This window comes from Elaeis guineensis, chromosome 12, assembly GCF_000442705.2.
Source record: "Elaeis guineensis isolate ETL-2024a chromosome 12, EG11, whole genome shotgun sequence".
NCBI lineage: Eukaryota > Viridiplantae > Streptophyta > Magnoliopsida > Arecales > Arecaceae > Elaeis > Elaeis guineensis.
The window spans coordinates 90,439,665-90,451,002 of record NC_026004.2 but is presented as its reverse complement, the minus strand read 5'-3'; positions in this window follow the sequence as shown (position 1 = coordinate 90,451,002).

Sequence of the window (11,338 nt, the reverse complement as noted above, 5' to 3'; positions counted from 1 at the left end):
ACATCCTACGAAAGGCCCACTCTTTGGTAGGTAAATATCACGTGAAAGCTGGTTAACTTTTCTAAACCAACTAATCCATATCCTTGTACTTCTCGGATAAGTTATTTTTCTATAAATAACATTTAACCCATATGGGGGGGGGGGGGGGGGGGGTGAGAGAGGGGGCTGTCTTACCCATCTAAAAGGTGGATAAATTAATTTTCCATCATCTAAAAAAAATTTTTTTTTATTCTATTCCTAAAGTACTCCTAACACTATAATAATTATATTATATTATTCTATTCATAATATAGTATATAATAATATAATATAATCTATTATTTATATTAAACTATATATTATTATATATTATTGTATATTATATGATACATTATATAATATGATATAATATAATATAATATAATATAGTTATCATATAATGATGTATTATTATTATAATATAATATAATATATCAGTAAAATAATATATTATATTTGATATAATATATTTAATCATTATTATTATTATATCATACTATATTATTTTAATATAATATGTTGTAATAAAATATAAGATAAATTATGTTCGAGGTTTCGAAACTAAGTCGGATTTTCTTAAGTGGTTTCTAAACTTTAAAATCCTAAACTTTAGCCCTCCAACTATCTGAATAGGTTTAATGTTACTTTCAGATACGATTCTAACGGTTTTGTCTCATCGAAAGTCTGATCTGACAAAAAATGGTGCACACGTAGACAATCTTTCCCTACCGGTGTTGATGTGAATTTACATCCTTTAAAAAAAAAATGCTGACCTAGCCAAAATGGATGATTAGATAGTTTAAACCATCCGAACGGATGTTTTATGCTGTTTTTCCCCGCCTATGCCCTAATTCAGAAGACGTCTCTTCTTCTCTAATCAGACCCCCCCTTCTTCATCTCCAATTCAAACAAGAGGATCGATTTTCAGTCGGAATTTCTTTACAGAGGCACTAGAGGGGCAAGTCGGTCTTCTTCTGCAGTGTTCATTGGGATTTCGTCCTTCCTCTTTCGTAGTGATCGTCAGTCGGCATTTCTTTGCGTCTTTCTTTTCTATTGAATTGAGGTATTCTTCCTACATTTATAATGTCGGTTTTATAATCTGCATGTATGCAATGTATATGAATTAGGGTATACAAGTTTGGAAATTTTGTTGTTTTTTGCTTGCCATTATGAAATCAAGGGTTTGGGATAAAAGGAGTCCATAGAGGGGTATGCATCATCACCAACTAGGGTATGCATGCTTCCCCTTGTAGCCTGTGGCAGTTGTTGAGATGGGTTTGGGAGGGATTCATCAGTTTGTGCAGTGCTCTATTTAACAATTGAAGTTATACTCTGCATACTTTGTTTTTAGACTGAAGTGAAGATGTTTGGTGCTATAATCATAGAGTTTGTCTGTGATCCTTAGCACATATGTTGATGTTTTAAATAGTCCTCATTCTTCATGCTCTATTTGCCAATTGAACCTAGTTCTTTGTTAAAATACACATGGTATATGTATAGTCCTCAAAGTATTTGTCAACATTTTAAATGGTCCACATGCTTCGAAAATCAATCAATAAGTTATTTATTTTTTTAAGTTCAACAGTTAGTCCTTTTGTATGCATGTATGCATTGTTAGATAGTAGATTGCTCACTATTATGCTTTTGTTAAGATGCATTATTATATGGTTTCCTTTAACATACTTCTCCATAGTCCTCACAATATATATTCTTTTTCTAAATGATCACTAGTCTTCAAAGAATATAAAATTTTATCCTCAGAGTATCAGTGGATATGGCTTCCGACATATTTTCTATAATAATTCATCATGATGAAAAATTCATGTTCAGATCTATGTAAGATATGTTGGAGGTCAAATTTTAATTTTTGACAATATGAATCATAATATATTCTCTGTTCCGGAGATGGAGAGCATGTTGATGGATATTGAAGTTTCTAATTTTTCTCAATTTTACTATGTCAAGTCAGAAAAAAATTTAAATAATGGATTGAAGTTTTTTTTTGGTGATCAAGATGTTTTAGACATGGTTTCAGACATTCCTCTAGATGGCATGATACATATTTATATGGAACATAGAGATGAAGTTGTGAGTGCTCAGCAGGAAGCTATGCCAAAGCCAGTGTAGTAGGAGCAGCTACAGCCTTATTCAGTTGCTGAGCTATTGCTCAATTTAAAATATGTGCCCATTCATTTATATGGAGAACCTATTGGAGAAGGAAGTGAGGATGTTAGGGCTGAAGGAGTGAGGAAGTTGGGGCTGAATAAAGTGAAAGTGAGAGTGATGAAGCATTAATTTGGATGACCTATATGACCATGATTACTTGGGGAGTGATGATAAGGAGGTACAACTTAGGATTGAAGAGTTTGAATCTAGGGCTACAGAGGCTGAACCTATGGCTGAAGAGGCCAAACCTAGAGCTAATAGGCTGAAACTAGGGCTGGATCATCTGCTACATTTCGACTATCTGGGAGGACTGCAAGGGATACATCTGCTGGTAGTAGAAGTGTTGGACCTAATTCATCTGCTAAATAAGTATTTCAATATGCTGTAAGTAGTATTGCTTAAGACTGTAAGTCATAGGCATCTCGATTTTTGGAAGTAAACAATGTTGGTTTTGTCACTTTATTTCTGTACTTATTTTTAAAAGGTATAAATGATGGTCCCATTCTATTTGATGTATTACAGAGTCAAGAGTCAGAGTCAGGATAAAGATGATCAAATGATATTATACAATGAAAGTGGTCTTGCACTATTATCAATAATAATTATTTTAAATATTTCATATTAGGTGGCTGTCAGCCTTTATGTTCCTATACAGTTTAGATTTTGATAAATTACTGTTGAAATTCAAAAAAAAAGCTTATGCAGTATATATCTTATTAGTCCATGAAATTTCTGACTTGTTTTTATTTGGTTCTCAATGTCACTGCAATGATATATTCTATAACGTCCGATTTTTGGTTACTTCCACAACATCATTCCATTTTTTTTGAATTATTATTGAAACTCAAAAGAGTAGCTCGTGCAGTGTATATCTCACAAGTCAATGAACTTTCTGCAAAATTTTTATTTGATCCTCAATATTACTGCAATGACATTTCATCTAGTTATATTTTTGGATACTTCCTCAAGTTCATTCCAGTTACTAGTTTGTAGCATATTTTAGTATAAAACCGACAATTGAGGAGCACAAAAATATTTCATTTGAAATTATGGATGAGTTCATTACAAACATCCCATTAAACAGCCACGAACCTCCCATATTATCCACATTGAATTCTCAAAATACATTTCAAATTAATGCATTCCAAGGTTCTATTGCTGATTCTTGGCCATCAACATGTCAAGAACGAACCAAGTGAACAAAAGCATTCTCCAATGCATCCTCTCTTTGGCACGGAAGCGTCCCACTTGGTCCCCCATCTCATCCATTTTCTCCTTAAGTTGATTGATGACCACCTTTTCATAGGGACAGATTTCATCATCATACCATTCAAAGTAGTCACAAAATGAATACCTCCCCTGTACAAAATACTTATGAAAGTCAAAAATAAGAAAAAATATCAAGTGGGATTAAGGCAAAAGATAACTCATACCCCAAATCATAGGCAATCAAAGAACCTTTGATCTGGGTTTATTTTTGTATATGAGGTCCTTATTTGAGCCTGCTGCCCATAAAAGCAAAATCTTTCTCCTTCATTATTTGAAGTCCTTGATCAGTGGGAGTCAGTAGGTCCAACTGTTGAACTTCTATCCATAGAGATTATAGTTGGAAGACCATTTATTTCATAAGATATTAGGTAGAAATGAGAGAAATAGGATTCCAAAAACAACATATACACGGAACAAAGATCCGCATGAACCTAAAATGCATACCTGACTTCGGTGGGAAAGAAATAAGCTGAAAAAGATGGGGAAATGAAGAAATGCCCTATGGGTGAACAAATGAATGTTGAAGATTGGGGAAGAAATAGCCTAGAGACCACTGCAAAAATCATCCCTCCAGTTCGAAATGGGGAAGAACACAGTTACAGATTGAAGGAGAAGAGAACATTAGGGATTCTGGCCATGTCAACATCTTTTTTTAAAAGGATTTAAACCCACATTAGTACCAGCAGGAAGGTTGTCCACGTATGCATCGTTTTTTGCTAAATCAGACTTTCAATGAGATAAAACCATCGAAATCGTACCTGAGGGCAACATTAAATCAGTTCAGATAGTTGGGGACTAAAGTTTAGGATTTTGAAGTTTAGGGACCACTTAAGAAAGTCTGACTTAGTTCAGGAACCACGAACATAATTTATCTTAAAATATATTATATTATTATAATAATTTATATTATTTTTTATTATATTTATATAATAAAGAATATTATGAAAAATATAGATAGATCTTAGCAACTTATTCAGAAAAGTAGTAATGTAAAAGAAGATAGGTAATAGATTATGGAGCTATTTTTCAATACATAAAAGAACATAAATAAATTATTTTTTTATCTAAATATTTTTTAAAAAATAATTATTCAGAAAATGCAGATTCTCGTATCAGTTTTTTTTTTTTTACCCTTTAAAGCATGGGCCCAAAAAGTTTTTTTTTTTTTTTTGGTTGGGGGTAAAAATTCCATTGTAGTATAATTGGAGACGTACATATGGTCATATAGCCACTGGAAGGCTAATACATAGAAAAACCGGCCCTTCCACCATGCTAAAGCCACAAAGTAGATACGTACAAGGAGGCCCCAAGGATCCCACATGTGGTCATGGACGTCGGAAAACCACAGTTCCATCCAGGCAAATCCACTGTTGTCCTTTCACCTTCGACCAGTTCACCAAGTCTTTTTGAGAAATTAGTTCACCAAGTCTCCATCCATTTAAATGGAAATCATCATCGGAAGTCTAACTACCTGCTTACTACAAAATACATAGAATCTGGCGTGGCTTGTGTGGCAGTTTATGTAAATCCCAATTTGTCTGCAGGCCAAAGTTCATCAGCAAAGAAGCTGCTTGTGTACGGTACTTGTCCCTAGCTTTTCGGGTTTAGTCGGCTGGGAAGAGAGAATATTTTCTTTCAAAGTATAGTTAATAAACATATTCAGGCATTGATTTAATTTCGATTCTTAACTTGGCGAGGACATCGTAACTTAGAACTGGATGAGTATATAAGGATCCATAGTTAATTCGAATGATATTATTCCAGCTAGTAAAATCCTGGATTGTTATAAATAACATCAGAGTGGACACAACCATGATTTATGTGAACTATGAAATACTGCCACATGAGCCCATTTGAGACTGATTGTGTGAAGATCAAAGGCGTTCGTGATCAAAATTGATGAGATTTAGACCTTTAGCCAATGAAATGCAACGTGTTCTAGCTTCACCGCATAACAATGTGGGATCCTAGAGGAGTTGTAGTCACCCCAGGCATCTGGTGCAACTTCCTTGCAAGATCTAATGAACCCAATCTGCACCCATCATACTAGTATGCTGGCGAGACGTCGAGAACTTGCATAAAAAAATATGTGGTTTGCCTAGGAAAATTGAAAAAAAAAAATAGGTTAAAAATAATATAAGGTTGGGTGTGCCTCTGTTTGTCTTAGCTGAAGACCTGACTTCTCTTTTGTGGAGAAGTTTGGGAGACTGGCAACCAATGGATTAATGGAGTTAAGACATAAAGAGAAGTTTGTGATTGAGAGCCATTGAGAAAATCAAAGCTCAAATCTGAATGGGGCAAAAAAATAAAAGTAGGATCTTAGATTTGGTTAACTATAGCTCTTGCACGATCTTGCGCCCATGCCCGGCCTCTCTAGGATGCTCATTCTAACAAATTTCCCGCTCTCTCTCTCCCGAGCGGCCACAATAGACTGGAGCTTCCACCTCTTTATGTCTAGAGGCTTTAGATAGAAGGAAACTCTATTTAATTAAGAGTCTAATACTAGCTCAGAGATGATAGAAGGGATACAAGTTTCCCACAAAGCAAAGGCTTCAAAGATTAAAAATTTTTGAATCCTTCCAAAAAAAAAATGGAGAGACACTCAAAAGGCAGCGAAAAATATGACACCACTAATGGACTAGATAACCAGATTACATTGAATCTTTGAATTTCTTGGTCTAATATAAATGCTCAAGATCTATCCAATATACAATCAACATGGGACTAAATATATCCCCGCACAAGTCCTCATATATCCCCAATCCCCCCAAATTTAAGCTTTGATATCTTTGCCTAGTTAAGTGATCAAATTTATTCAAATCTAATCACAAACATCATGATATTTCCTTGTCCTCATAGGTTGAATCCACTTTGATACCATCTGTAAGAACTCAAGATCTTATCAAAAAAAAACTAGCCGAAAGATATTATTTTGATTCCTTGATCGAGTATAAGTACTCAAATCTTCATAATATATAGCCGATGTGGGATAAATATATGCCCACACGAGTCTTCACACCTAGGATCCTCTACGATGCACTGTTTGTATTATAGAGTGATGCATGGTGGCTGTACATCTTAGAGGTTATATGATGGCCATCCATCTCCTGATGGTAGCTATTGAGTACTGTATAGTAGTCTATGATATGCTAGTGTGAAACAGTATGCCAAAAAGGATCTATCTCATTATATCAAATACCAAATTTTATGACAATATTGCTAAATATAATTGGCAAAAATATATTCATTAGAAGTTAACTACTCAACTCTATGTTTTTATTGAAATAATTTAATAAAAATCAAGATGATGATGACTCCACAATTTTTTTTTTTTTTTTTGATGATAACTCACCACCTAAGTTTTTGCCTTGAGGTCAGGCCTAGGGGCATTGATCTCACATGCTCTTTGATGCCCCAATAGTTCTCTCACCAATCTTAAGCCTTTTCTCCCTCCAACTGCCCCATTCTTGCCCCTGCTTCGCTTGCTCTCAATTATCAATGAGAACCTTCTCCTCTCCAATAGTTGCAAGCCATGAGAGGAGGCACTTTCTTACACCAAAGAGATAGAGAGGCCAATAGAGTTTACAATCTCCTCGATGGGTCTACGACAAAAGAACTATTGAAGACAACTCAATTCACTTAGTTTGTTGAGGAAATAGAGGTGAATTATGAGGAGGAACCAAGGGGATCTAAGAGTGTATATAGATATTAAGGAGTAAGCATCCATACAGTACAACAAAAATGATTTTTGATGACAAATTATTTGTGGCATTTCTTATTACATACCGCTAAATTTTTTTTTTACTTTATTTTGATAAAAATACTACTATCTTTCAATAAGTATTTTTTTATTAACAATACTTATTATAAATGCTATAATAAATTTATATTTTATGGTGTATAACTTGAAGTACCAGAAATCAGATGTTGATTGGAATTGATTAGATTTGCCTTTAGCCCATGAGATGGAATGTGTTCTAGCTTCACTGCATAACAACAAAAAGAAGAAAACTATATGAGATCTGAGTTGTGTTGGACATTGTTCTTAGAGAAGTTGTAGTCACCCCACAAGAACAGGCTTTCGGTCCAACTTTCCTATAAGATCTAATGAACCCAATCTGCACCCATCGTAGTGGTATGCTGGCAAGACATCGAGAACTTGCATAGGAAAACATTTAGTTTGCCTAGGAAAATTGAGAAAAAATAGGTTAAAAACAATATAAGGTTGGGTGTGTCTCTGTTTGTGTTAGCCAGAGACCTGACTTCTCTTCTGTGGAGAAGTTTGGGAGACTCACAACAATCCTGGTGGATCAATGGAGTTGAGGCATAAAGAGAATTTGGTGATTGAGAACCATTTGAGAAAATCAAAGCTCAAATCTAAATGAGGCAAAAAAATAAAAGTAGGATCTTAGATTTGGTTAACCAGCTCCTGCACGATCCTGCGCCTGTGTCCGTTCTCTCTAGGATGCTCATTTGAACAAATTACCCACTCTCTCTCCCAAGCGGCGACAATGGACTGGAGCTTCCACCTCTTTATGTCCAAAGGCTTTAGGCAGAAGGAAACTCTATTTAATTAAGAGTCTAATGCTAGCTCAGAGATGATAGAAGGGACACAAGTTTCCCACAAAGCAAAAGCTTTAAAGATCAAAAATTTTTGAATCCTTCCAAAAAAAAATGGAGAGAAACTCAAAAGGCAGCGAAAAATATGACACCATTAATAGACTAGATAACCAGATTACATTGAATCTTTGAATTTCTTGATCCAATATAAATACTCAAGGTCTATCCAATATATAACCAATATGAGACTAATATACATATGCCACATAGATCCTCATATAACCCTCCAATTTAAACTTTGGTATCCTTGTCCAGTTAAGTGTTTAAATTCATTCAAATTCAATCACAAACACCATGATATTTTCCTATCCATATAGGTCTTAGGCTGAATCTGCTTCAATAACATTTGTAACAATCCAAGATCTTATCTAAAAAAATTAATTAAAAAAATATTATTTAAATTTTTTAGTCAAAAATAAATACTCAAAATCTTCATAATATATAGTTAATATGGGACTATATATATGCCCACATGAGTTTTCACACCTAGGATCCTCTATGATGCATTGTTTGCACTGCGGAGTGCTGCATAATAGCCGCACATCTTAGAGTGTTGTATGATGGTCATCCATCTTCTAATGGTGGCAATTGAGTATTATATAGTCTCTATGGTGCACTGATGCAAACAATATGTCATTGAGAATCTATCTTATTATATTAAGTTTCAAATTTTATGATAATATCACTAAATATAATCGACAAAAATATATTTATTAGAAGTTAACTACTTATCTCCATGTTTTTTTCGAAACAATTTAAAAAAATCAAGATGAGATGTTTTGCTAATAGTGATGATGACTCCACAATCTGATTTTTTTTCTTTTATGATAACTCACCACCTAAGTTTCTACCTTGACATTAGGCATAGGGGCTTTGACCTCACATGCTCTTTGGTGCCCCAACAGTTCTCTCACCAATCTCAAGCCCTTTTTTGCCTCCAACTGCCCCATTTTTACCCCTACTTCTTTTGCTCTCAATTATTGATGAGAACCTTATCCTCTCCAATAGTTGCAAGCCATGAGAGGAGGCACTTTTTATTGATGGATGTTTGGCCAGGACACTACCTTCCGGACTTTTTCGATACCGCGCGTTGCAGTAGGAAAAAAGAAGAAATAAAACAGAAATAATTAAATACGTCGATCAGCCAAAAAAAAGTTCGCCTCTATGGGGCATGTAAACTTCACTATGAGAAAAGAGAAGAAAAATTACAAGAGGAGATCACACTCTCAACCCTCGTACACCCAATCTCTCCCTCACAGGAAGTTCTCCCTCATAAAAGCTCTCTCTCTAGGAAGACCCCCCTGAACTCCTGAAGCGACTGCTATTCGCTGTCCAGAAGCCCTGCTCCTGCTCCTCTCAGCACCGCGTCTGCTCTCTCGCTGGGTTTTGCATTTTTCGCAGCTGATGAAACTGCGCCACCACCTCAATCCCATTCTGTTCACGGATTAGAGCCTTTTAAAGGCTTAAAACCATGACAAGCTAGGAAACATAATCCCACAGCACCCCAAAGACCTCCCTGGACCCTTGGATCACGACCGGCAGCTCCCCAGGCTGTCGGATCGCAATCCGATCCACGAGATAGCCTGTAGACCGTGAGAATCGATCCAGAAACGACATCTGGTCTATGGTGGATCATGAGAAATGCCTGGAAAATGCCCTTGCGGTCCATGCGCTCAGCCATGGACCGCCCGATCCACCATAGATCGGCATATACAGACTGAACACATGCTCGCGCGTGCGTGTGGGCTTGGGCTGCGCCCGCGCACGTACGCCCGGGCCTGGGCTGCACGCTCTCGCATTGGGTTGGGCTTTGCGCACTGCCGCACCTAGGCTGCTCACTGCCACATGCGACCATGCCACCACCGCTCCGTTGGCCCGCCATCGGTCCTCTGACACTTCGAGTTTTGTGCCAACTCAATCGAACGTATCTTGACCATCCAGACTTCGTTTGAGGTGATCTTAGACTCATTGGACTCTATTTTTCATCGCAGATCTTGCTGTGTGCTTAATATGGATCGAATCTCGAGGTATATTTCTTAACAATCTCTATCTCGACTCGATATTTGGTCTCCACCTATTTTTGAGAGCTTTTGGATCTCCTCACTCCCATGTCCTGGGGCAATCGCTTGCTGATCATGGATAGGCAAACATGGGAGTCGAGCCAGGTCGCTCGATCCCATCTCCGTCGTATGCTGTGCTCCTCCTAACCTAAGGTCTGCTCAAGGTGTCATCCTGCGGTAATAGGAATCTCACCTTACGATATCACCTTTCATCCTCCCGAGTCTCACATCTCATGCCCGATCCACCTCCACCTGGAGCTCCACCTTGCTCTAGGCTCCTCCTGGCTCCTAAAGCTCCATCTCGCATTGGAATCCCTGTCAGGTAGTAATGTCCTCTCATCTTCTTTTCTCCTCCAGAATAATTCTATCACCACGCAGCACCTTCAGGATTTCTCCACCAGCTACCATCCTGTAGCCTTTCAAATTCAATCTGCTCAGTAAGATAAGATTCCGTCTGAAATCAGATATGTATCGGACCTCCCTCAATCTTCTCACTATACCATCATGTGTCTTCCAACTGTCCATCCCGATACCTCTGATCGCACAGCTTGATCCATCTGATAGATAAACAGTGCCATCACTGTTCTCTAGGGAGTCGAACTACTCTTCTCTACAATATACATGATAGGTACATGCAGAATCTAAAATTCACTGCTGAAAAGAAGTAGATATCTCGTCAGATATCTCCAGGACATCTCCCTCTGAATCGCTACTGGCCATCATTGTAGTAGCCCTCATCCGATCTCTGAGTTAAGAGCAATCTCTGGCTAGATGTCCCAACTCATCACACCAGTAACACCTGGTCTTGCTCAAGTCCCTCATTCTGGACTTGGACCGCCCTCATCGCGATCTTCTATCGCTCCGTTTACCGCCTCCTGCTCCTCCAAAAATCACCAAAGCTAAGCTGCCGCTATCTGAGCTCGAAGCTGGATTTTTCCTCCTGAGAATCTTGTTTTGGAGAATCACTACGGTGACCTCATCCATCTTGATGGTACTCTTTCCTACTGAAGAGCAGTCATCGAGGACTCATACGAAGGAGAGAGCGATGCTAGCAAGACCAGCATTCTGATCTTCTCCTCAACTTTCTCATCAAGATTGAGAAGGTCGGTGAGGATCTTTTGGAAGTGGCTGAGATGCTCCTACACGCTGTCCCTCAGTCATCCGCAACTGGTAGAACTGCCTCTAGAGAAAAAGAGTATTGATGA